The 26,504-nt window shown below is 35.6% G+C and overlaps 1 non-coding gene across 1 annotated transcript; it reads left to right on the forward strand.

Annotated features, from left to right (window-relative positions):
• The first annotated feature begins 2,235 nt into the window (after positions 1-2,235).
• LOC112760876 (small nucleolar RNA R71) lies at positions 2,236-2,343 on the forward strand. The gene has a single exon (XR_003181293.1). It is a non-coding gene; the product is annotated as a small nucleolar RNA R71 (small nucleolar RNA).
• The last annotated feature ends 24,161 nt before the right edge of the window (positions 2,344-26,504 follow it).

The following is a 26,504-nucleotide window of genomic DNA, read 5'->3' on the forward strand; positions in this document are numbered from 1 at the left end:
GTGGTAAATGGAAAACAGAAGGAATGATCATGAATGGAAAGAGAGATGATGAGGTAGGTGGGGATCCTGTGGGGTCCACAGATCCTGAGATGATCCTGTGGGGTCCACAGATCCTGAGGTGTCAAGGCATTTACATCCCTGCACCAAATTAGGCATGTAAAATGCCCTTGCACACAACTCTGGGCGTTCAGCGCCAGGTTGGTGCCCATTTTGGGCGTTCAACGCCCATTTATTGCCATTTCTGGCGTTGAACGCCAGAACCATGCCTGTTCTGGCGTTCAGCGCCCAGAAGCTGCCCATTTTGGGCGTTCAGCACCAGAACCATGCTCTGTTCTGGTGCTGAATGCCAGACAGATGCTCCTCCAGGGTGTGATTTTTCTTCTGCTATTTTTGATTCTGTTTTCAATTTTTCTATTTATTCTGTGACTCCACATGATCATGAACCTAAGAAAACATGAAAAACAATAATAGAATTAGATAAATAAACATTGGGTTGCCTCCCAACAAGCACTTCTTTAATGTCAATAGCTTGACAGTGGGCTCTCATGGAGCCTCACAGATGTGCAGAGCTTTGTTGAGACCTCCCAACACCAAACTTAGAGTTTGGATATGGGAGTTCAACACCAAACTTAGAGTTTAGTTGTGGCCTCCCAACACCAAACTTAGAGTTTGACTGTGGGGGCTTTGTTTGACTCTGCTTTGAGAGAAGCTTTTCATGCTTCCTCTCCATGGTTGCAGAGGGAGATCCTTGAGTTTTAAACACAAGGGAGTCCTCATTCCATTAAAGGACTAGTTCACCTCTGTCAACATCAATCACAGCTCTTGCTGTGGCCAGGAAAGGTCTTCCTAGGATGATGGATTCATCCTCTTCCTTTCCAGTATCCAGGACTATGAAATCAGCAGGGATTGGCCTTCAACCTTTACTAACACGTCCTCTACTTGTCCATATGCCTGTTTTCTTGAATTGTCTGCCATCTCTAATGAGATTTTAGCAGCTTGCACCCCATAGATTCCCAGTTTCTCTATTACAGAGAGGGGCATGAGGTTTATTCCTGAACCAAGGTCACACAGAGCCTTAAAGATCATGGTGCCTATGGTACAAGGTATTATGAACTTTTCAGGATCCTGTCTCTTCTGAGGCAATGTCAGTTGATCCAGATCACTTAGTTCATTGATGAACAAGGGAGGTTCAACTTCCCAAGTATCAATACCAAATAATTTGGCATTCAGCTTCATGATTGCACCAAGGAACTTGGCAGCTTGCTTTTCAGTAACATCCTCATTTTCTTCAGAAGAGGAATACTCATCAGAGCTCATGAAGGGCATAAGGAGGTTCAACGGAATCTCTATGGTCTCTAGATGAGCCTCAGAGTCCTTTGGTTCCTCAGAGGGAAGCTCCTTATTGGTCACTGGACGTCCCAGGAGGTCTTCCTCCTTGGGATTTACGTCCTCCTCTCCCTCCTTGGGTTCGGCCATTTTGGTTATGTCAATGGCCTTGCACTCTCCTTTTGGATTCTCTTTTGTATTGCTTGGGAGAGTACTAGGAGGGATTTCAGTGATTCTTTTACTCAGCTGGCCCACTTGTGCTTCCAAATTTCTAATGGAAGACCTTGTTTCATTCATGAAACTCACAGTGGCCTTAGATAGATCAGAGATTAAGTTTGCTAAGCTAGATGGATTCTGCTCAGAATTCTCTGTCTGTTGCTGAGTGGATGATGGAAAAGGCCTGCTATTGCTAAACCTGTTTCTTCCACCATTATTAAAGCCTTGTTGAGGCTTTTGATCCTTCCATGAGAAATTTGGATGATTTCTCCATGATGAATTATAGGTGTTTCCATAAGGTTCACCCATGTAATTTACCTCTGCTATTGCAGGGTTTTCAGGATCATAAGCTTCTTCTTCAAAAGATGCCTCTTGAGTACTGTTGGATGCAGCTTGCATTCCATTCAGACTCTGGGAAATCATATTGACTTGCTGAGTCAATATTTTGTTCTGAGCCAATATGGCATTCAGAGTATCAACTTCAAGAACTCCCTTCTTCATAGGCGTCCCATTACTCACAGGATTCCTTTCAGAAGTGTACATGAACTGGTTATTAGCAACCATGTCAATGAGTTCTTGAGCTTCTGCAGGCATTTTCTTTAGGTGAATGGATCCACCTGCAGAAGTGTCCAGTGACATCTTTGATAGCTCAGATAAACCATCATAGAATATATCCAGGATGGTCCATTCTGAAAGCATGTCAGAAGGACACTTTTTGGTCAACTGTTTGTATCTTTCCCAAGCTTCATAGAGGGATTCACCTTCTTTCTGTCTGAAGGTTTGAACATCAGCTCTAAGCTTGCTTAGCTTTTGAGGAGGAAAGTACTTGGCTAAGAAAGCCGTGACCAGCTTATCCCAAGAGTTCAGGCTGTCTTTGGGTTGAGAATCCAACCATAATCTAGCTCTGTCTCTTACAGCAAAAGGGAAAAGCATGAGCCTGTAGACTTCAGGATCTACTCCATTAGTCTTAACAGTATCACATATCTGCAAGAATTCAGTTAAGAACTGAAAAGGATCTTCAGATGGAAGTCCATGAAACTTGCAGTTCTGCTGCATCAGAGAAACTAATTGAGGTTTCAGCTCAAAGTTGTTTGCTCCAATGGCAGGAATGGAGATGCTTCTTCCATGTAAATTGGAATTAGGTGCAGTAAAGTCACCAAGCATCCTCCTTGCATTATTATTATTTTCGGCTGCCATCTCCTCTTCCTGTTCGAAAATTTCTGAAAGGTTATCTCTGGATTGTTGTAATTTAGCTTCTCTTAATTTTCTCTTCAGAGTCCTTTCAGGTTCTGGATCTGCTTCAACAAGAATGTTCTTGTCCTTGCTCCTGCTCATATGACAAAGAAGAAGGCACAGAGAATATAATAATAATAATATGGATCCTTTATACCACAGTATAGGGATCCCTGTGTGAGTAGAAGAAGAGGGGGAGACAAAGAATGTAATATAATGAAAGAAACACAACTGTGAGGAGGGTTGAGATGTGAGATGAGATGTTAGTAAATGAATGAATAAATAGAATAAGATGGGAGAGAGAGAATTTTCGAAAAATATTTTTGAAAAACAGTTAGTGATTTTCGAAAATGGTTTTTGAAAAATGTTAGTATTTTTCGAAAAAAAAAAAATTTTTTTAAATCAAAAATAAAAATAAGAATAATTAGTTAATTAAAAAGAAATTTTTGAAAAAAGGGGAAGATATTTTCGAAAATGAGAGAGAGAGAGTTAGTTAGGTAGTTTTGAAAAAGATGAGAAACAAACAAAAAGTTAGTTAGTTAGTTGAAACAAATTTGAAAAGATAAGAAGTTAGGAAGTTAGAAAAGATATTTTTGAAATCAAATTTTTGAAAAAGATAAGATAAGAAGATATTTTGAAAAGATATGATTGAAATTAGTTTTTGAAAAAGATTTGATTTTTGAAAATCACAATTAATGACTTGATTCACAAGAAATCACAAGATATGATTCTAGAACTTAAAGTTTGAACCTTTCTTAACAAGCAAGTAACAAACTTGAAATTTTTGAATCAAAACATTAATTGTTATTGTTATTTTTGAAAATTTGATATAAAAAATAAGAAAAATATTTTTGAAAAATATTTTTAAAATTTTCGAAAATAACTAAGAAAAATGAAAAAGATTTGATTTTTGAAAAAGATGAGATTTTTAAATTGAAAATTTGATTTGACTCATAAGAACAACTAGATTTTAAAAATTTTTGAAAAAGTCAAATCTAATTTTCGAAATTTTAAGAGAGAAAAAGGGAAAGATATTTTTTTGATTTTTGAATTTTTATGATGAGAGAGAAAAACAAGAAAAATGATGCAATGCATGAAAGTTATGGATCAAAACTATGAATGTATGCAAGAATGCTATGAATGTTAAGATGAACACCAAGAACACCGTGAATATCATGATGAACATCAAGAATATATTTTTGAAAAATTTTTAATGCAAAGAAAACATGCAAGACACCAAACTTAGAATTCTTTAATGCTTAGACACTAAGAATTCAAGAATGCATATGAAAAACAAGAAAAGACACAAAACATGCAAATGCAAAGATCAAACAAGAAGACTTACCAAGAACAACTTGAAGATCATGAAGAACACTATGAATGCATGAATTTTCGAAAAAATGCAAGATGCACATGCAATTGACACCAAACTTATAACATGACTCAAGACTCAACCAAGAAACACAAAAATATTTTTGATTTTTTTTTTTTATGATTTTCTAATTTTTTTGGATTTTTATTTTATATTTTTCGAAAATTATTTAGAAAAGAGAAAAATAAGGATTCAGAATTTTTAATATGAATTCCAGGAATCTTATGCTCTAAAGCTCCAATCAAAGGGTCAGGCATGGCTTAATAGCCAGCCAAGCTTTAGTATGTAACTCAGACATGACACGTCTAACATGCCCTACAGTCGTATTAGACATGGCTTTACAGCCAGCCATGCTTCATGAAACACTAGAATTCATTCTTTAAAAATTCTGAAGAAAATTACATTTTTGAAAACATTTTTATTTTAAACTTTTTTTTTTTTGAAAACAAAGGAGAAATTTTTTTGAAATATTTTTGAAAAATTTTTGAAAACAAAACAAAAAGAAAATTACCTAATCTGAGCAACAAGATGAACCGTCAGTTGTCCAAAGTCGAACAATCCCCGGCAACGGCGCCAAAAACTTGGTACGCAGAATCGTGATTACACTTTAATTTTGTAAAATTCATTGCTCTTTCTTTCCCTGGAAATGGCGCCAAAAACATGATGCCAAGACCATGGTTCACAACTCCGTGTAACTAACCAGCAAGTGCACTGGGTCGTCCAAGTAATACCTTACGTAAGTAAGGGTCGAATCCCACGGAGATTGTTGGTATGAAGCAAGCTATGGTCACCTTGCAAATCTCAGTCAGGCGGATATCAAACAGTAATGGGTTTTCGAAAATAAATAATAGAATAGGGATAGAGATACTTATGTAATTCATTGGTGAGAATTTCAGATAAGCGAATGGAGATGCTTTCGTTCCTCTGAACCTCTGCTTTCCTGCTATCTTCATCCAATCAGTCTTACTCCTTTCCATGGCTGGCTTTATGTGATACATCACCACTGTCAATGGCTACTTTCGGTCATCTCTCGGGAAAATGATCCAATGCCCTGTCACGGCACGGCTAATCGTCTGGAGGCATCACCCTTGTCAATGGCTTCATCTTATCCTCTCAGTGAAAATGGTCAACGCACCCTGTCACAGCACGGCTATTCATCTGTCGGTTCTCGATCATGCTGGAATAGGATTTACTATCCTTTTGCATCTGTCACTAACGCCCCGCAATCACGAGTTTGGAGCTCGTCACAGTCATTCATTCATTGAATCCTACTCGGAATACCACAGACAAGGTTTAGACCTTCCGGATTCTCTTGAATGCCGCCATCATTCTAGCTTACACCACGAAGATTCTGGTTAGGAGATCTAAGAGATACTCATTCAGTTGAAGGTAGAACGGAAGTGGTTGTCAGGCATGCGTTCATAGGGAATGATGATGATTGTCACGTTCATCACATTCAGGTTGAAGAGCGAATGAATATCTTAGAAGCGAAATAAGATGAATTGAATAGAAAACAGTAGTACTTTGCATTAATCTTTGAGGAACAGCAGAGCTCCACACCTTAATCTATGGAGTGTAGAAACTCTACCGTTAAAAATACATAAGTGAAAGGTCCAGGCATGGCCGAATGGCCAGCCCCTCTGATCTAAGAACCAGGCGTCCAAAGATGTCAAATACAATAGTGAAATGTCCTATTTATAATAAACTAGCTACTAGGGTTTACAGAAGTAAGTAATTGATGCATAAATCCACTTCCGGGGCCCACTTGGTGTGTGCTTGGGCTGAGCTTGAGTGTTGCACGTGTAGAGGTCCTTTCTGGAGTTGAACGCCAGCTTTTGTGCCAGTTTGGGCGTTCAACTCTGGTTTTGGCTCCTTTTCTGGCGCTGGACGCCAGATTTGGGCAGAAAGCTGGTGTTGAACGCCAGTTTACGTCGTCTATTCTTGGCCAAAGTATGGACTATTATATATTGCTGGAAAGCCCTGAAAGTCTACTTTCCAACGCAATTGGAAGCGTGCCATTTCGAGTTCTGTAGCTCCAGAAAATCCACTTTGAGTGCAGGGAGGTCAGAATCCAACAGCATCAGCAGTCCTTCTTCAACCTCTGAATCTGATTTCTGCTCAAGTCCCTCAATTTCAGCCAGAAAATACCTGAAATTACAGAAAAACACACAAACTCATAGTAAAGTCCAGATATGTGAATTTAACATAAAATCTATTAAAAACATCCCTAAAAGTAACTAGATTCTATTAAAAATATACTAAAAACAATGCCAAAAAGCATATAAATTATCCGCTCATCAGTGGCCTATTGAAACAAGGCAAATGATGCTTGAACGGATTTCATCCAAAGCAACAGAACCATTGGTAAATACTCTACTAAAATTCCCCCAAAAATTTGCTTTCAAATGCTTTTAAAATACTCTACTAACTAAATAAACTTCTGTTTTAGGTTATAATTAATTTATTTGTCCTACTTGCAAATGTTAGTTTGTTCACTTGAATGTTTCTCCATTAAGAAATATTTTTCTTGATGATTAAATAGTTGTCATGTACTATTCACCATATGACTATTTTTCGATTTGGTGGGATTGCTTCATTTGTTTCACCGGATTGTTAATGTGTTTTCTTGATGATTAAATAATTGAGTCCTTGTTTCTATTTTAGGAACTTCTGTACAGAAAGGAAAAAAAAGAAAGAAAAAACAAAAACAAGTAACTTGGACAAGAAAGAAAAAGGAAAGAAAATAAAAAAGAAAATTGTCGAGACGTATTCTTCTTCGAAAGAGGAAAGACTTTTCGAATCTGAATCCGAAAGCCAATAAGTTTAGTTTTCATATTGATTTCATTTAACTTGTATTTAGTTAAATTTATTCTTATGCGCTTGTTCTTGTGTATTGCAGAGAAGAAGAAATAAAAAAAAAAACTGGAACAAAGAAAAGAAAACAACCACCGAAGGTGGTTAAAAAACAAACCAAAAAACAAAGCCTGTGCCGATAGATTCACAAAGCACAAGCGAATCTGAAAGCCAATAAGTATTGCGTAATTTCTGTGAGTTGTTTTGTTGATTGCATATGTATGACCTTTTGTTCAGCAAATGAATTAATTTCGGTTCGGTGAGCTTCTAATTTTTGTTTTAGCACTTTAATTTAGTTGGGTTTGGTGGTGTCTGTCAGTTTGGTTGACTTCATTATTACTGTCTTGTCTCCAGTATGAATTCGATGTGTTTGTCTGTATTTCAGAGAAAATGAAATCGATAAAACACCCATAATAAAAAGAAAACAACCGCAAAGGGTGGCAAAAACACATGCCCAATCTGACAAGGAGTAAGTTTCTCGAATCATATTTTCTTTTATTGATACTTACGTTTTAGGTTCCTTGATACTTATTTTATGAACTTTCAGAACTGAACAAGCAAAAGAGAATGCTGCAGAAAGAAGAAAACGAGCATTGGAGACGATAAGGGAAAAGAGATCAAAGAAAAGAAATGATGGAGCTCAGTCAACAAACATTGCTCCGGATCAGTTTGACTCTCCAAAGGCACAAAATGAATTCTCTCAGACATAAGATTCAGCTTATTATTCCCGAGTTCTTTTTCTTTCTTTGCTTACTTTTCCTACAACCTTTTCTAATTCCTCTAGATTCAATTACTAATATTTATTTATCTTGCTTAGAGTGCTGATTGTAAATCTGGATAGCGAGCAACTCTTACAGACTCAAGGAAGCTCTACACCTTCTGTAAATACCGTGAGCAATACCAGGTAAATTGGTTCACTGCATATTGTACTTTCGCTTCAGTGGTTGCCCAAAAATGAATTTAATGTGTTTTTAGACCTCTGCTTTTAATCTTGGTTTCTAATTTTAATTTGTTATCATTTTTTTAAGAAAAATATCCCGGAAAGCCCGGTCAAATATTTTAGAAAAAAAAATCTTCCCAAGAAAGACTTTTAAAACTCCACCAGTGTAAGTTAAAAATATTTATGTTACTCTTTTAGATTTAGTTAATAATTTTTGTTTAATTAATCACAAGAAAAATGTGTTTAAATGTCACTAGAGCTACACCTGATTCTGAGCTACAAATCATTGAGTTTCAACAAGAAACTCGTTCTCAACCTTTGGAAGTGTGAGTTTTTTAATGTGAAAATTCCTATTTTTCAAAACAAATTCTAATTATTTAACATTAACTTTATCCTTGTTTACATTCCTTAGACCTCCTCTTGCATTGTCTCTTCCAAGTTCTATTCAGGAAGAGTTGATCAGAGATGACTTCATATATGTCCCTCCACAAAACGAAACACAACAAACTTCTAATAATGAGTAAGTTAATAAATATTTATTCACCACATGAATCTTGTTCAATGTTTACTGCTTATACATGGTTTAATTATGGTTCAGTTGAAACCAAAAATGAATTCAATGTGTTCTTGTCTTTGGACTCTCTTCTATTTATTACAGCTGCCCTCCAGAACCCAAAAAGCAGGGTGTTACAGTGTCTCTTACGAGTTCTATAATTGAAGACTTATTCAAAGATGACTATGTCTATAAAGTTTCTAATAAAGAGTAAGTTTCACATAAAAATTATTTTTATTAATTTTAATGGTATAGGATAATAATTCTGGGTTGTTATTGAACTGTTTTCTATTTAATGCAATAGCCCTGCCAAAGAACAACAGCAACAATCCCAAGAATCTCCGGTGGCACAGCAATCAGAACAAGAAGCACCTGTTAATGTGTAAGCATAAAATTCTTTAATATCACTTTTGTTTAATATAATTTCGGTTCACTATAAGTTTGGATTTAGGTTCACTATTAGTTTGGATTTTAGTTCACTATAATGATTAATGTCATTTCTGTTAAATATCATTGTTAAATATGATAATAGTTTGGGATAATTATAGAAATGTTTACTGTTTAATGCAGCAGACCTCTGGAACAGTAACAACAGCCCTGCGAAGAACCAACAGCGCAGTAATATGAATAAGAAGCACCTGTTGATGTGTAAGTTTTACTGCTTATATAAATACCGATAATGTTTACTGCTTATACATGGTTTAAATATGGTTCAGTTGAAACCAGAAATGAATTCAATGTGTTGTTGTCTTTAGACTCTCTTCTGTTTCTTATAGCTGTCCTTCAGAACCCATAAAGCAGGGTGTTACAAGGTCTCCTACAAGTTTTGTTATTGAAGAGTTTTTCAAACATGACAATGTCTATGAAGTTTCGGATGAAGAACAATCCCAAGAACCTCCGGTGACACGGCAATCAGAACAAGAAACTCTAATCTTGTCATCATTTGATAGGTATGTTACTTGCTTTTCTTTAATATCATTTTTGTTTAATATCATTTCGGTTCACTGTAAGCTTGGATTTAGGTTCACTATAATGATTAATATCATTTTTGTTTAATATCTTTGTTAAATATCTATCATCTTGCAGTGCTACTCAACCTAGGGAAAGGAAAGATGAAAGGCATTCATTTAACCTTGGGATAAGTCCACCAGCATCTCAACCAACTCAGCCCTCTTAAACGAGTGTTTCACAGCTCGAAATCCTGGAAGAGGCGGTGGTAGATGCTGGAGTGACAGCAGCATTAAAGTTTGTTGAAGCAACACAACTTCAGAGCCATCCTTACCAGCTGCTGAAGTTTACAAAATCCTGGAGAAAAAGATAAAAATCACGAACGAGTTGATTGAAAAGTGTTATCATTGGATGACACATGTAAAACAGACAAGAGATGGTAGCAATGAATATGATACAATATTTGTCTTGAAACATGAGGCACTTTACGAGGGGTTAAGAGAATATTTTATGTCTCTAATGCCCAAAGAACACGTGCATGCCTCGGTAAATTCTTTGCCAGTTGCAATAACGTTAATGATTTTTCTAAACACTCTTATATAATATATCTCATAAATTTTTATCCTGTAGGTGGTTAGCATACAAAGCATGATTCTCAACCAAATAAAAGTTCGGCGGTATCAGGAACAAATGTACATTGTGCCACTGGATATTGAGGTAAGCTAAATTTCTTATTCACTGTTGATTACTTTTCAGTTCGGTGGGAATGTTAATAATGATTCACCTGATTGTTATGTGTTTTGTTGAGTTCTTTTACATGAAGAAAACTTTTCTCTTGATGATTGAATATTTTTCAATTTTATTCAGTATATGAATTGTGTTGGGTTCGGTGGAAATGTGATTTAATTGATATTCATTTTGCAGAATTTTATGTTGGGAACATATGGCGAGTCCTACAGTAATAAGAGGACAAACAAGGCCTACAGGTTTGATATTGAGCAGTATGCCCACCACCGCCAGTTTCTTGACAAAAAGAAACTTGCATCGCATCCATTTGTAAGTTGTAATTTCTAAAAAATTTTTGATAATTCTCTTGTTTGCTATTGTTTCGACTGAAATATTCTATAATTTTCCCAAACTTCAGCTATTTGTGCCAATTTGCAATGGAGCCCATTGGTGGTTGTGGATTGTCGATGTCAACAAAAAGAAATTCTATGTCATTGACCCTATCAATAAGCTGCCAAAAGATATACCTGATTCGAGGAAGAAACTGAATAAATTTGTTGTAAGTTATTTTCTTGTAAATTATTCAAATTATTCAGTACATGAAATGAGTTCGGTTGAGTGTTGTTGATTTATTTTTTTCAATTTTTGCATACCTTTCAGGGATTAATAATTTCTCAGATGAGGGTTTATACTGGGGTGGAACCCTTAATGGAGGATGGAGTGGGAGTAGAAGCAGAGTATATCCAATTGAATGGTCAACATACAAAATAAGAATCTTTCTCTTCTATAGTGCTATTTTTAATATGTTTTATTTTGTATACTATTAATCGTATTATACTCAATTCTTGCTTAGCTATGATTGTGGAATATACGTCATGAAATGGCTTGAAACAATTGATCCACAAAAGATCAAAAGCGCGAAGAGATATAAATATAGAGCTTGGACACAAGTAAGTACTTTATAAATTTATAAACTTCTTTCTTTTCTGATTTCAATTGGGTTCATTTCTTATATAACTAATTCCTTTCAATTGAAATGTAGGGAGAGATTGATAGCTTCAGGTACCAATATGGTCCACACATTCTGTTGCATGAAATGAACAAAATCAGAGATCAAGTGATTTGGGAATCTGAAGTAATAAGATTCCCGAAGCCATCTGCTGCCCTCTCTAGCCCTTATTGTAAATTCACATCTAGAGATTTAGATAGTAAATAGCATATACTATGATTGGCTATTGTAATTAACAATATTTTATTTAACTTGTTTAAAAAGCAAAAAATGCTTACTTCAAATGTATATATGTCAATATTAATCTAAATGTTAATGTTAATATTTATATTTGATTCAAGATGGAATACTCATCTGAGATGTTAATTCGGTTGGAATTGTTTGGCTACTGTTTCATTCCAGATTCTCAGTGATTGCAATCACTATATTTACCAATACGTTACGAACTCCAAAAGAACACAGTTAACCGAAATTAATACAATGGGCAAACCGAAAGTTGGAAACACACTGAACCCCTAAACCCTGAACCCTAAATCCTAAACTCTAAACTCTGAACCCTCAACCACTAAATCCTAAACCCTAAATACTAAAACCAGAATGTTGAACAATGAACCCTGAACCCATAAACCCTAAACCCCTAAAACACTAAACCCTAAAACCCTAAACCCTAAACCCTAAAGTCCTAAACCCCCAAAACCTTAAACCCTAAACCTTGAACCCTAAACCCCTAAAACCCTAAACCCTGAAACCCTAAACCCTGAACCCTGAACCCCTAAACCCTAAACCCCTAACCCTGAACCCTGAACCCTGAACCATGAACCCTGAACACAGTGAACCGAAATTAATACACTGGGCGAACCGAAATTTGCTCATGGGTGAACAAAAATTTACATTAATAAAAACTAAAACTTGTACAATCCTCTCTTGGATAATTAATATCTGGTGCATTGTAAAGAGTGGAGCTTGACTGAATTGATGATCCAGAGTCTAAAAGGTTCAACTACAAAAGACATAATTAATTGTATATTAGCAAAATAAACAATTGAATTTTTAACTAATCAAAAGCAAGTCAATTTTACCTCGCTTGGAGCTGTCTTTTTCTTTTTGTTTATGGAATTTGAGATCTTTTTTTCAGGTTTGATCCAAGTCTGTTCTTGGGCTGACCTCTTGTTTTGACACGTGGTGGGCTTTGAAGGTCATTCACATTGCTTAATGTCGCTTCTTCGTGGGTTAACAAACTTTTTCCTTTGCTTCTCTCTTGATATTCTTCCATCTCTGCCATGACCTTGTCAAATGCTTGGTGCAAAATTATGGTCAACTCTTCAGACTCTGATGCAAATTCACATATATTGTGCGACCAAAATACCAATTCGTCAAATCTCTTACTTCTTGGCTCCAGTAGAGGTTCATCTTGGCTGCTATTGATGTGTGTATGCCTCCTCTTTATGTTCTTACTCCAGCATTCCAATATGTATTTCGGTGCCACGTTATCTACTCACTCAAAGCTTAGGACACTTGGGGAATGGCGGCACAATATGTCCCTAGACTCAAACAGCAAGCAATGGCACTTTACATCTCGTGATACTGCGTCGTATGTGACGACAAACTTGTTAAATGTGGAGTTGAAAACCTGCTCTATGACTTCATATGTTGTGAAACCTAGGGTGAAATGCATTGATCTTGTGATACAGTTCACTTTGCCTCTGAATTGAGCTTGAACTTCCCTGAACTTCTCATGGGTATATACATGCTGAAACTGTGCCTCTATTGCTGATTTTGTTACGCACGGTATCACGGCATGAAAATCTGTAGCATCGAATTCTCTCTCTGCTTGCTCTCTACTTGCTAGGCAATTGTCGTATTGCTTCACGAATTGTCTCAAAGAGCTATTCCGTGTGATGAACTTGTTGAAAAATGAATGCATGCTCTCGCTTCTTTGTGTGCTTTTCATCCCGGCCTAGAAGTGGTGATCCAAGTAAACTGGAATTCATATATGCCGATCCTCGTACAGCTCTGTAAACCAAACCGAACCCATAAGGTGTGGTGAACCGAAAACAGTGCATGCTTTGGGAAAAAAAGATATGAGCATGAAAATAATTCAAATTGAAATCTCAATTACCTGAAAGCCACTTGTTGCCTCCGAGGCCGTACTTTCTGAGGAAATCGATCCAGTTTCTGTCAAATGCTTCTTTTGTGTACGAGTTCCAAACAACATGGCTCATCTCTTATTCAATTTCGTTGTGTCCCTTGTAGCCATTTAATTTTCTTGGTATCTTCTTCATAATGTGCCAGATGCACCAGCGGTGAATTGTTGTTGGCATGCACAACTCAATTGCTCTTTGAATCGATGCGCATTGATTGGTAAGAATACCTTTTGGTGCCTTCCCTCCCATGCAACATAGCCAACACTCAAATAGCCATTTGAATGATTAGATGTCCTCATTTTTCATCAGCGTCCATCCAAGAAGTGTCGACTAGCCGTGGTGATTCACGCCCACAAAAGAACCTAAAACCAAATTGTACCTGCATAAAAAACAAGCAGACGATGGTGAACCGAAATATATATACGCACTGAACATAAAAAATATATATGAATGAACCGAATACCTGTTTGTGTTATAGGTGGTGTCAAATGAAACCACGTCTCCGAAATAATCAAATGCAGCCCTGCTTCTTACATCAGCCTAGAATGCATGTTTAATGCAGTGATCGCCTTCAAGGTTGAGCTCAAAGAAAAAATTTTGGTTTTTCTCTTTCATTCTCACTAGGTACTTCCCAAATTCTTTGGCATCGTCTTCTTCGAAAATATTCCGTACTTCCCTTATGATGTAATTCCTCACATCTTTTTCAATAAAATCTAGTTCACGGTGGCTGCCAGCTGCTGCCACAAATGATTGGTAAGTTTTGCTCGGTCTTATTCCGGCTTAGCTTCCTCGTGGGTTTCGATGGTGTGACGCACAAACATGCTAAGCTCCCTGTGTTGTTTGAGCATCTCAGCTTGGTCTGAACAACAAGGATGTGAGTGATTTAAAACAACTTTGAAAATTGTCCAAAGACCAACATCCTTCATTATGTGTACGTAAATTCTGGCCGGACAATTTAACCCAGCTGAAGGGTTTGTCTTCAAAGTTGGAGATATCTTTGATTTCCACCTCCCCTCTCTGATGCATACAATTAGTTAATTCTTAATCTTGTCTCCGTCCCGAGTCGTGTTCCTTATTTTCGTAGAAAAACTGGCAAGTTTGGAATAATATTTGTAGAACTTTCCAACTTCTTCTAGTGTCTTGAAAATCATTCCCACCTTTGGGACAAATTTTTCATCCACAACACAGCTGGTCTGCACGGTGAATCGAAATCGTAATTATGGTGAACCAAAATTTTAATTATGGTGAAAGAATTATATAGTGCTTAGGGAACAAAACAGAATATATTCGTCTAATTTTTTTTACTCCTTTCTGCATACCGAACCGAACATATGAACATGGTGAATCAACTCTTTAGTACTTACCGAACCAAAAAGTTACTCATAGTTACTCACACTCACAGTTACTCACAGTTACATATTATCAATTCAATTCAATTCAATTCAGATATAGATCACCTCAGTCCATTCAATTCACTTCAAATAAAATTAGCAATTTCATTCCATTGAATTATATTCAAAATTCAATAATCCAAACCTCATCAAATTGATACGTTTTGGAAGAATTATCCAAATCGAACTCATTCAACTGATTTGAAGTTGATTCATTCATTGTTTCAATTCATAAGTGCAGATCGAAGAAGAAAACGAAGAAGAAGATGAACGACGAAGCTAATTACGTTGAAGTCAATCCAGATCCATAATGCAGAGAAGAAAAACGCGAATAGAGGAGAACAACGAATTTAATTAGGTTGAAGAAGAAGGAGAGCAGGAAGAAGAAGAAGAAGAAGAAGAAGAAGAAGAAGAAGAAGAAGAAGAAGAAGAAGAAGAAGAAGAAGGTACTTGGATTACGTTATATGGAAAAGTTTACGTTGAGAAAGGTTTACGTTGAGAAAGGTTGATCACGCAAAAGAAGGATTACGTTATATACGTTATATGAGGCGCGTGTAAAACAAATGAGTGTGTGGGTGGGAGAAAACGCGTGGAGTGGAAGGTACTTGGATACCATCCATGTAATTTTTACATGGATGTAGAGCTTTTTCCAATTTAAAAAAATACACCTATCTCGTTTACAATGTAATCGAAATAAGTGTATTATTATAAAAAAAAATTACGATTAAAATAATATCAATTTTTTTAAAAATTAACTCATTTAAATTAATACTCAAAAAAGATACATTAATAATTATTTCATTTATCCTGTAAACGAAATAAATAATATAATATAAATTATTAAATACGCTACAAATAATTATTTTATTTACTAAAAAAAATCCAAAAATGAAGGGGTTTAAAACAACCCCCTCCAGATATCAAGAAATTAAATTCATATTTAAGATCCCAAATTCATAACTTTTTTTTTATCAATGTGGTAAGATTTACTAATTACCGTAATTTTATTTCTTTTTTGCAGATCATTCCGATTATTCTATTGTTGCAAATAATGCAACTGACCTCATGCCTAAAGGGGACGTCAAAAACAATCAGCCTTATACTGATTAAGGTGATGCCTCGTTCTCCTTAGTATATTTTTCTTGTTCTTTCCAGACACACGAAAAAAAAATAATAATAAAAGAAAGATGTTTGTAAATTGTAGTGCTATTGAGGATGGTACATTGGTACTGACTACTGAGCATTGAATAGCAACGGATGATGGTCGAGAGTAACTACCGTCATCAATCACGCGCGTTTCTCCCTCTATTCAAGGATAAGGCTGGAAAAAACCTACTATAAAAATTAATTGTTCTTGACATTTGAATTGTAGTCTGGAGAAGTATTCTCCATAGTAAACCAGACTCAAATATTTTAAAAGATGCACTAGAGAGGATAAAAATTCTGTTGTGCACTGACTCATAGTTGTAAAAACCGGACCGGACCGACCGGTTCGATCGGAAAATCGGTGAACCGGACCTTATACCGGTCCGGTTTAGTATTCTGATCGCTTAAGGAAATGAACCGGTCAAAACCGGTACAAACCGATCAAAACCGAATCGAACCGGTCCGGTCAACAAGTGGTCAATGGTCAACCTGCGTGCCGATGACGTCATGCTGACGTCAGCATGCGGGTTGTGAAATCAGAAAAAAGGCATTGCAAGCAATGAGGGTCGAACTTGGCTCTTCTGGAATGAAGACCAAGTTAACAACCACTAGACTAACCCATTTCTTTGGCGTTTTAAATGCTTTTTAAAATATATATATCAATTCTTTCTAACTAATACATATATATATATATATATATATATATAAACATGGAAATACTTAACTCATTTTATAATTGAAGTATAAATTAATTAATTTTAAAATAAAAATGATAATGAATAAAAAAATAAAATAAAAATTACTTATTCTGAAAAAAAAAATTATATAATTATTTAATTATATAAAAATATTTAGACCTTGAAATTATTTTTTGGATATAATTCATAGATTGTTATTCTTATTGTATCTAATTAAGATACTATATAGTAGTATGAACTAATTATATGTTTATATTTGTATTAGTTATTTATAGAATTTGACTTAACTGTTCTTAAAATGTTAGTAAAAATATGTATTTCAAATTTTAATTTTAAGTTTTTGACTATTTTATATTTTTTATTCATGTGAAACCGGTTTTATCGGTTCAACTAGCGGTTTATCGGTTGAACCAATAAACCAGTGAACCAGTAACCTGATCGGTTTGATCACCGGTCCGGTTCTTACAACTATGCACTGACTTGTTGCATCACAGACCGTTGTCTAAAAGTCGGATATAAAATTTATTTTTATTCATTCTTAAATATATTTTAAAAAAGTGATTCTTAATCATTTTAAAATAATTATCTATTATTGTTAATAAAAAATAAAAAAAATTAGAAAAATGGCATTACAACTCAAGGAAGAAGCTGTAATGAAATGTAGGATAAAAGGCTAAGAGTAGTAGTGTTGATTTCTTAACTATGATGAAATTAAAAATATAAAGTATATTTCTTGCCAGATTTGCTTGCCACAACAACGCACCCTAATTCAAACTAACAATTATTCATGATAATATGACATATCTAACAAATTAAAAGTAATACTTCTACAATAGTGTCCGAATCGATTCCTTTCTCCACTTGAACATGTTATCACACGTTAGCTTTATTTTCTCAAAATTTTAATAGTGTTTTAACTAAATTCCTTCATTGCATTAAAACAAAAATTTCGTCACAAAATCAGTAAGCAAAAATAACAATATTAATTGTATCGCCATCAAATTATTGAATAATCACAAAAGTAACAAGCCAAATCCGAAATCAGAGAAGTAATCAATCAAACTAAATTAATGTGGAGGAAATCACAAAATTAACGAAAAAAGAAAAAAGCTTCCATAGAAATGCACAAAAAAACGCAGAAAGAGATTCTCAAAAAGTATCGTGTCGCGATCTCAAGAGACGCACCGACAGAAGAGGCAACTGGAAAGGAAATTGTCGAAGTACGTGGTAGCATTGGCACTAGTGACAAGGAGATGAATTGCTGTATGTGGTGGTAGTGACAGTGACGGTAGCGGCGACGGCGATAATGATAATGGCTACAATTTAGGATTTCGATCAGTTGGTCTTGTTTACTCTCTCTCTCACTTAAAGTTGCCTTATTTTGCATCTTTGATATGAACTAAGTATTTGGGTGGATGGCTGTTTTAATTATATGCAAATTTATTTAAAAAATTTTAAAAATTACTACAAATAGATGATATTAAAAAAATTTTCAAAAACTTTTACTATAAAACTTCCACCAATTAGTAAGAATTTTGTAGTAAGGCCTCATAGGCATAAACTTGGCCACAAGTGTTATATATATCCTATATCATATATTACATAATAATGCAAGATGACTAACAAATAATATCAATTTTTTTTATTTCTTAACTATGATGAAATTGAAAATACAAAGTATAGAATTGATTACGATTTATCCTTAAATGTCAGGTACGATCACTATATATAGACATGTTTTGAACTTTGATTACACACCAAGAATTACTAAGAAAGACAAGCTCTAACTAACTATTCATAACCAAATTTACTAACTAAAACTAACTAAACTAAAAACTGTTAGGTGCTGAACTATACAAACTGACTTAACTAACTCTAGTCTCTACTCCCTTATAATAGTTAATGGTCCTTCCTAGTAATGACAGCAATTAATAGATCTTATTACATAGACTTGCACTGCCATTAAATATTCAAAGGACCTCTGTGCAATTGGTAATCGCCGGTTAGCAGCGTTTGTTTTAAAAAAATTATAACTTATTTCTAGGATTTGTCCATGAAAATATATTATTTTTATATTTGTTTAAATTTTAAAATCTGGATATATAATATTACTAACGAATGAACAACTCTGAACTAAAAAAAATTGGTAAAATAATATTTATCACTTTATAGATTAATAACAACTTAATTATAATTTAGTAATAATTTTAAAATAAAATTAAGATCAATAAATATTATAGAACAAGGGAAAAAAGACATAAATGAAAAATTGAGGGAGTATTATTTTTTCAACCATAATATTAACTATCAAAGTATACATTTGCATAGAACGAATATATATATATATAACATTTTTTTTCTTTTACGGTTTATTAGTAACAATAAGATATGAACTTAGCCATGTATACCATATTAAATGTAGATAAGACTGGGAATTTATTCTTTGATAATACAACATTAAATAAAAAATATTATTTATACGTTAAAATTAATTATTATGTATTTGTGTATAAATATATATTTTATTTTATTTATTTTTAATATATATTTTATATTTAAATAAATATTTTATATTCGTAATGAATTTTGATAATTAATTTTAATGTATATCTAACATATTTATATTTTTTGATGGGGAAAGGGGCATAAGGCTCAAGAAGAACAAAAAAAAACTAAAAATTCATTACTCTAGCAAATTCAATATCCTTTCTATCTGCATCCAGCATATGAGCAATAAAAGGGATGGAGCAACGAATTGATGAAGACCCACTGGTAGGTTATAGACGTGTTTAACAAGCTCATCTACACTAAAATTAGCCTCTCTCAGAATATGATCAATTTTAAACTCTCCTGACTTGGCTTGAAGCTCTTTGTTGGCACGAATAAGGGTCGTGCTTCTATGAAGGGAGGTTGAGCTACTCTGAATCAACCTAACCGCGCAGGTAAAGTCAGATTCTATCTTAATCTTGTTAATTCCATATCAATTGCAATCTTAAGGCCCAAATAAATTCCCACAATTCTGCTTTCATAATGGTTACCTTATCAATGTTCATCATGAAACCAGTTAACACCAGACCATTAGAATCCCTGATAATTCCACCGCAAGCCCCTGAACAAGAAGTTTGGAGGACTGATCCATCAATATTAATTTTATTCCAATAATTTTTCGGAGGTTTCCACCCAACCAAAATCGACGCCATTGTTCTCAGAGTCATTCTACTTATCTCAGTAAGTTCTAGAACTTCATCATAATTCCTAGCTACTCCTTTGATTTCAGGAATGACTTGCTACTGGAATGGGATGTTTTCCTGTTGAAAAATTAAATCGTTTCTCTTTCTCCAGATGACATTACATGTGATGAGGAAGAAGGTAGGCCATGAAGTCTCACTGTCAGTGCGAGAGGCCTTATTCAGATTGTCCGTAAGCCATTCTTGAAGAGACTGGCTAAAAAACGGGTCGTGTGGATCTCTGTTTGAGTTGCTAATCCAAATACTTCGGAAAAAAGGACAGTCCCTCATAACATAGAGCAAACTCTCATCTTGATCTGGGCATCTGGGGCAGCACCCATTATCAATAAGTCCTCGGTTCCTTCTCTTGGCATTAGTTAATAGAACGTTGTGATTTAATAACCAAGAAAAAGTCTTTAGTCTCTGAGGCACTCTGGCTTTCCAACATAATCTATAAATCTTATCAGGATTTATGACTTCCACATAATAAGCCTTATAAGATCAATTAATAGAAAAGCTTCCATGTGGTTCCGAGCGCCAATTGATAAAGTCTCGACCTAGGGAGTGGTTTGGAGCTTTTAAAGTACGTATCATGTCAACAGCCTCATTTGGGAGGGCTTGAGATAATTTTTCCAAATTCCAGTAGCCATCATCCGTAGCATAGGCCTCCAGAGTTTCGTTATCCCTATCATCGCTAATTTGACTGAGCGATAACTCACTAAGATTTTCAATACCAGGGATCCAGTGACTTTTCTAGATCTTGATGCTCTTACTGTCGCCAATTCGCTAAACAAGATTGCGTTGAAAGTCGTCCCAGACTTTAACAATCCCTCTCCACACGTTCGAGCAGTTTAATCTCTTAGCCACCTTGAGGATAGGGCTATCACCACAGCCATACTTAGCCTTCATAACCTTTACCCAAAGTACTTGGTCATTATGGACTGAACTCCACGCCAATTTCATGAGATAAAGGTTGTTTGTTTCTTGAGCCTTACGCAAACCTAGGCCTCCCAACTCTTTAGGCTTGCAAATAGAATCCCAATTGATGAGATGGATCTTTTTATCTCCTGTGTCTGACCCCAAAAAAAATTTCTGCAAATCTTATCAATTTGATTACAAACTTCTTTAGTCATCTTCATAGTTTGCATAGTATAACTTGGTATCGTTGAGAGGATGGATTGAACAAGAGTGCTCCTTCCTGCTAACGAGAGGGTCTTCATATTCAAACTGGACAGCTTGGCGTGCATCTTGTCAATGATCGGCTGAAAGTGTTGCTTTCTGCACTTTTCATGAATAAGGGGTACTCCGAGATACTTTCCTAGGTTATTGGTTAGGGGAATGCCAAGGTCTCTTATGAGCTCTGCTCTAATATTGTGGTTGGCATTCTTAGAAAAAAACACATAAGACTTGCTGAGACTGACTTTCTGACCGGAAACTTTACAGAAAATACTCAAAGCCTCCTTAATGATTTGGACTTGAGCTTTATTTACATGAGCAAAGAGAACGAGATCATATAAAAAACAGAGATGAGATAATTGAGACCCATTTCTAGATAAAGTAATAGGTTTTCAACTTTTTTTTTCGACCAAGGAGTTAATTAAATGGGAAAGCCTTTTAATACAGAGGACAAAAAGGTAAGTGGATAAGGGATCTCCCTGTCTTATGCCTTTGGTCGGGATGAAAGTTTCTGAATGAGACCCATTCCAAAGCAAGTTCATAGTTGGAGAGGAAATTCAATGATAAATAACGTTTAGTATATTATCCGGGATGACAATGTCTTTAAGAGTGCCAATGATGAATAAGATATTGTCTGCACTAACCCTTCCTTGGATGAAGCTTGCTTGAGTATTAGACACGATAGCCCCTAGGGTCGGCTTAATCCTTTTAGCTATCACCTTGGTAACGATCTTATAGCAAATGTTACATAGGCTGATCGGTCTAAACTGGGCAAAGTTCTCCGGGGAAGGGACTTTAGGAATAATAGAGATAAGAGTCTGGTTCACTCTAGCAATATTTTCTGGGTTTCTAAAAATCATTTGAACCCAACTTACTAGGAAATCTGCTACAGTATCCCAAGAATGTTGAAAGAACTTTGCTGGGAGTCCATCACTCCCGGGAGCCTTCCAGCTACCCATATTGAAAACTGCGTGCTTGACTTCCTCGAAGGTGATGTTCTTGTTTAGGTGGACAAGGTCATCTTCTGCCACTCTAGGAAATTTACCTGCAATAGAAAAGTTAGGAAACACCAAAGAGTAATTATCAGTAGCATATAAAGATTTAAAAAAGGATACACCCAGGTGTTTGAGTTCATCCACATCGTCAATCCATTATCCTTCATTGTTCTTGAGCAACGTGACATAGTTCCTTCTTCTTCTCCCATTTGCTTTTTAATGAAAGTATTTAGAGTTCTTGTCCTCAAAATTGATGATATTACACCTAGACATCTGCATCCAATAGCTCTCTTCTTGAACAACAATCTTTTCGTATTCCCTCCAATGGTTGTTATGGAGTTTCTCTAGAAATAGGTTATTGTTAAAAGAGAGACTTTGGTTAATTCCATCAAGTCTGAGGAGGATTCTTTACTTCTTTCAAAATATGTGACCAAAAACCTCTTTCTTCCAAATCTTAGCTTTATCCGTAAAATTATTAATATTAGAGACAAGATCTCCCTACTTGATCCAACTGTTTTTGACTAATCTTTGGTAGGCTTCATGAAGGAACCAAGCTGCAAGAAGCCTGAAAGGTTTATCTTTTCTTCTCGTCTCTAAGTTATTGAAGTCTAAAAGGATGGGAATATGGCCAAACTTCAACTTAAGGAATGTTTAACACCGGCTGATGGGAAGAGATCATTGAAACCCAAGTTGCAAAGAAACCGATCCAGTCTTCGTTTGACTCTATTCCTCTTCCAGGTGAAGGGGGGTCCCTGGAAAACCTAAGTCCTTTAGGCCACAATTCTGAATACACTCTTGGAATCTTCTTGAGTCTTGAGAAAGATTGAAACTGCCCCCTGTTTCTTCAAGGAAAATGATAGAATTAAAATCCCCGCCAACGCACCAAGATTCTTAGATAGTCATTTCAAAATTTTCTAACTCCTCCCAAAGGCTACTCTGGGTCCCAGGTTGTGGGCTGCCGTAGACACAAGTGCAGTACTAGTTTTGATTTTTGTTATCTTTGATATTCAGATGGATAAATTGCTTATGGACTTCTACAGGTTTGATATTCCACTCTTTATTATTCCAAAGGCACCAAATGCTCCCTGCAAAACCTTCAGCTTCGCTTCTACACCAAGATTCAAAACCTAGCTTGTGGATAATCACCTCAACTTTAGATCCTAAAACATGAGTTTCAAGAAGGACACACAAATTCAGATTATACCGATAGGTTAAATCTTTAATAATAATGGGGAATCCTTTAGCAGACACACTTCTACAGTTCCAAATTAAAATATTCATGAGAAAAACTATGATGAAAACAATTTCAAAAAACTCCCTTAAAGAAAAGGATTCACTGAGCCTCATTGGCTTGCTGTTGATGCCTTGAACGTCCATCTCTACATTTTGATAAGCGACTTCTCCCTTTTGGAGATCAAGTTCTTTTATGTTTTTTTCCTTCCTTTTGGAGCTGGACTCGCTTGGGTTGGAGATTTGTTCCCTTCTTCCTTACTGACCTCATTATTATACCCACTTCCCATGATACTAGTGATGAGCACTTTAGTTGTATGATCTAAAGAGCCCCCTAGGAGAGTTGGTTGCACATACTCAGCTTTAGCAATCTCCTTGTTTAGGTAAGAAAATTGTCTCCAATATTCATCATGAATTTTATCCTTGCCTTTCTAATTCTTTTGGGAAGCTTCATGACTGCTTTGGTGTGCTTCTATAATTTTCTCTTTATCCTGATTTCTGGGGATGCTTTGGATGATCTTGGTCTTTTTCCTAAACTGCTTGATTTGCTTAGCGGCGGGTGTTATTTTCTTACTTATTGCTGTATATTTTCCTTTAATGATAGGAATGGAATTTTTTTTTTCTGTTGATTTTTTTGTATATGGTGAGTATTTCTGTTTCTGAGATTCTGATTTGCTGTTATTTTTTTTGCTAGGTTCTGCTGGACATGCGTCCTTGTCATCTCCTGAATTAATAGCTTGGGTCCCATTTGAGGGTAGCTCTTCATTGGAATGATTATCTTCTTGATTTGCCTCTGCAAGGATGTGAAACCTTGAATTTTGGAAACCTTCCTTTCTTTTTTTCTTCGAAGAATCAGCTTTAGTTTTATTCCTTCTTTGATATCTTTTCACAATCATCCATGGCCCAAAGGAGTTACCATTTTTCTCCTCATTAATGCTTTTCTGATTGGTGGCCATATTTTGGGAAACTTGCTTGTTTTGGTGCCTAGCCTCAGGTGTGATTGGTGGGTCATTCGTAATAATTGCTGCGAGATTTTCTTTCCTTTCTAGATTCGATTGTTGATTCTGTGTGTCCTGATTTGTCTCTTGACCGTTAAGAGATTCTCGATGGCCAGACCGAGTGCCCTCCGTCATCCCGGCAGCAGCTTCAGTGGCTGTTTCGATCCTCCTCGTTACAATACTCTATTCTGTGCCCATACTTACTGCAGTTGAAACATATTTGGTGTAATCCTTCATAGACAATGTTGAACTCTTTCCCAAAGGCTGTGATAGTCAGAACCATCTTCTTTCGCAAATCAATTTCCACGCATATCCTTGCAAATTTCCTTTGAAAGTGTATGGAGGTGAGTTCATCCACTTTGAGCATTGTTCTGAGAGCTTTCCCAACTTTCTCTAGAAAGAATTAATTGTATAATTCCGCAGGAAGGTGGGGATCCTAACCCTTACTGCTACTTTCTGAATATCTGTCTCCTGTGGTAAGAAGAGTGGTCTCCACCTTTGCACCAAGAGATAATGATCAGCTATCGTCCAAGGACCTTCAAAGAGTGCATGTGCATAGTCGTCTTGATCCGTGAACCTAACCAAGAAAAGTTACCAGCTAGATCCATGACTCGTATCGCTCCTTTTTTCATCCATCTTCTCTGTACCCATCTATCAAGAGCTTGAAGGTTAACGGTTTTTCCAAGCGGCTTAACAATCAACGATAGTTTTCAAGGTCTACACCACTCGTTATACTCTTCCAGAGAGACATCAATGTTGGGCTTAGGATCGAAGGGAGCTTCATCGTCTATAGAAGATTCCATGACTAAGTCTTCTGAGTTATAATCTTCTGAAACCATTTCTACAATCTCTTGTGGATTTAGTTTTCCGAAGCCATTCTCCACTACCATGTCATGGTAGGATATCTTGGGCTTCATGAATTTCTCTGAATCACCTTTGTTCTCGGTTTAATTTTTATCTTCAGTCTCCTTTTTCTATTCTGAGGCGTGGTGTGGAATTTAAAATCCACAAACTAACCGACAAGTGCACCGGGTTGTACCAAGTAATACCTCAGGTGAGTGAGGGTCGATCCTACGGGACACAAGGATTGATGGATTAAGCAACAATGGTTGAGTGATTTATTTAGTCAGACAAACAGAAAATGATGTTGAGAGTTCAATGGCATTAAACAATAAATTCAGAGAATTAAAGACAAACACTAAAATTGATATGAAGAATATAGGAGAAAACAGTTAAGGTTTCGGAGTTGTTTATCTTCTGGATTTCTATTTCTTACCAACTATTTTTATCATGGAAGATTCAATTCATGGCAAACTATATTTGACTAAACCCTAATTCCTTAGTAATTTAGTCTCCTCTAACCTAGTTAACCGCCAATTCCTTGGTCACTCAATGTCAATTAGAGGTTTAAGTCCAATTCTAGTTTATTAGCCACAAAAACCCTAATTACCCAAAGCTAACAAGATTATATGTCATGTATTCCAATTAGTTCATGTAATTAGCAATTTAGGAGGAATTTATTTTTAAGCTGTGTTTAGGTGAGAAACGCATCTAGAATAAGGGTCATACTTCCATTCTACCCAGATTCATAAAATTAAGTACGAAAGTAATCCTTAAAACTAAATCAATACATTAATTAAAATAGAAAAGAAATAATTTCAATCCATAGAAATAAACAGAGCTCCTAACCTTAACAGTGGAGGTTTCGTTGCTCATGGCTCAAAGAGAAAACTAAGATTCAGAAAAACTATAAAGTGTGGAATGAGGTGCGTAAAAGAGAAGAGCCCGAAGAGCTAAATATTTTTCTTTTATATCTAATTCTAATTAATGTAGAATATATTTTCTAAAACTAAATAATATCTTTTCCTATTTGTAATTAAAATAAAAATTTTAATCAAAATAAAAATATAATCTTCAAATGCTTCTTAGTTAATGGATGCGGGACCAGTATTTCCCTTTGAATTGGTGCCTAACTTCAAGAAATTGAAGTTAGGCATGGCCTTGGCAGCATGCTTTGGAGCGCAAGTTCTTCTTCCGGCGCCTAACTTGGGATTTTCCAAGTTAGGTGCCAATATGACCGTACAGGTTAGAGAAGAAGTGTATACTATTATATATCATTGGAAAGCTCTGGAAGTTAGCTTTCCAATGCAACTAAAACCGCGTCAATTGGACTTCTGTAGCTCAAGTTATTTCTGTTAGAGTGCAAGGAGGTCAGGATTGACAACATCATTCACTTTCTTCCTTTTTTGTACACAAACTTGTCAAATCCATCCGAATGCTACCTGAAATAAACATAATTGCAAACAACTCAAAGTATCATTCA

This window comes from Arachis hypogaea, chromosome 16 (assembly GCF_003086295.3).
Source record: "Arachis hypogaea cultivar Tifrunner chromosome 16, arahy.Tifrunner.gnm2.J5K5, whole genome shotgun sequence".
NCBI classification, from domain to species: Eukaryota; Viridiplantae; Streptophyta; class Magnoliopsida; order Fabales; family Fabaceae; genus Arachis; species Arachis hypogaea.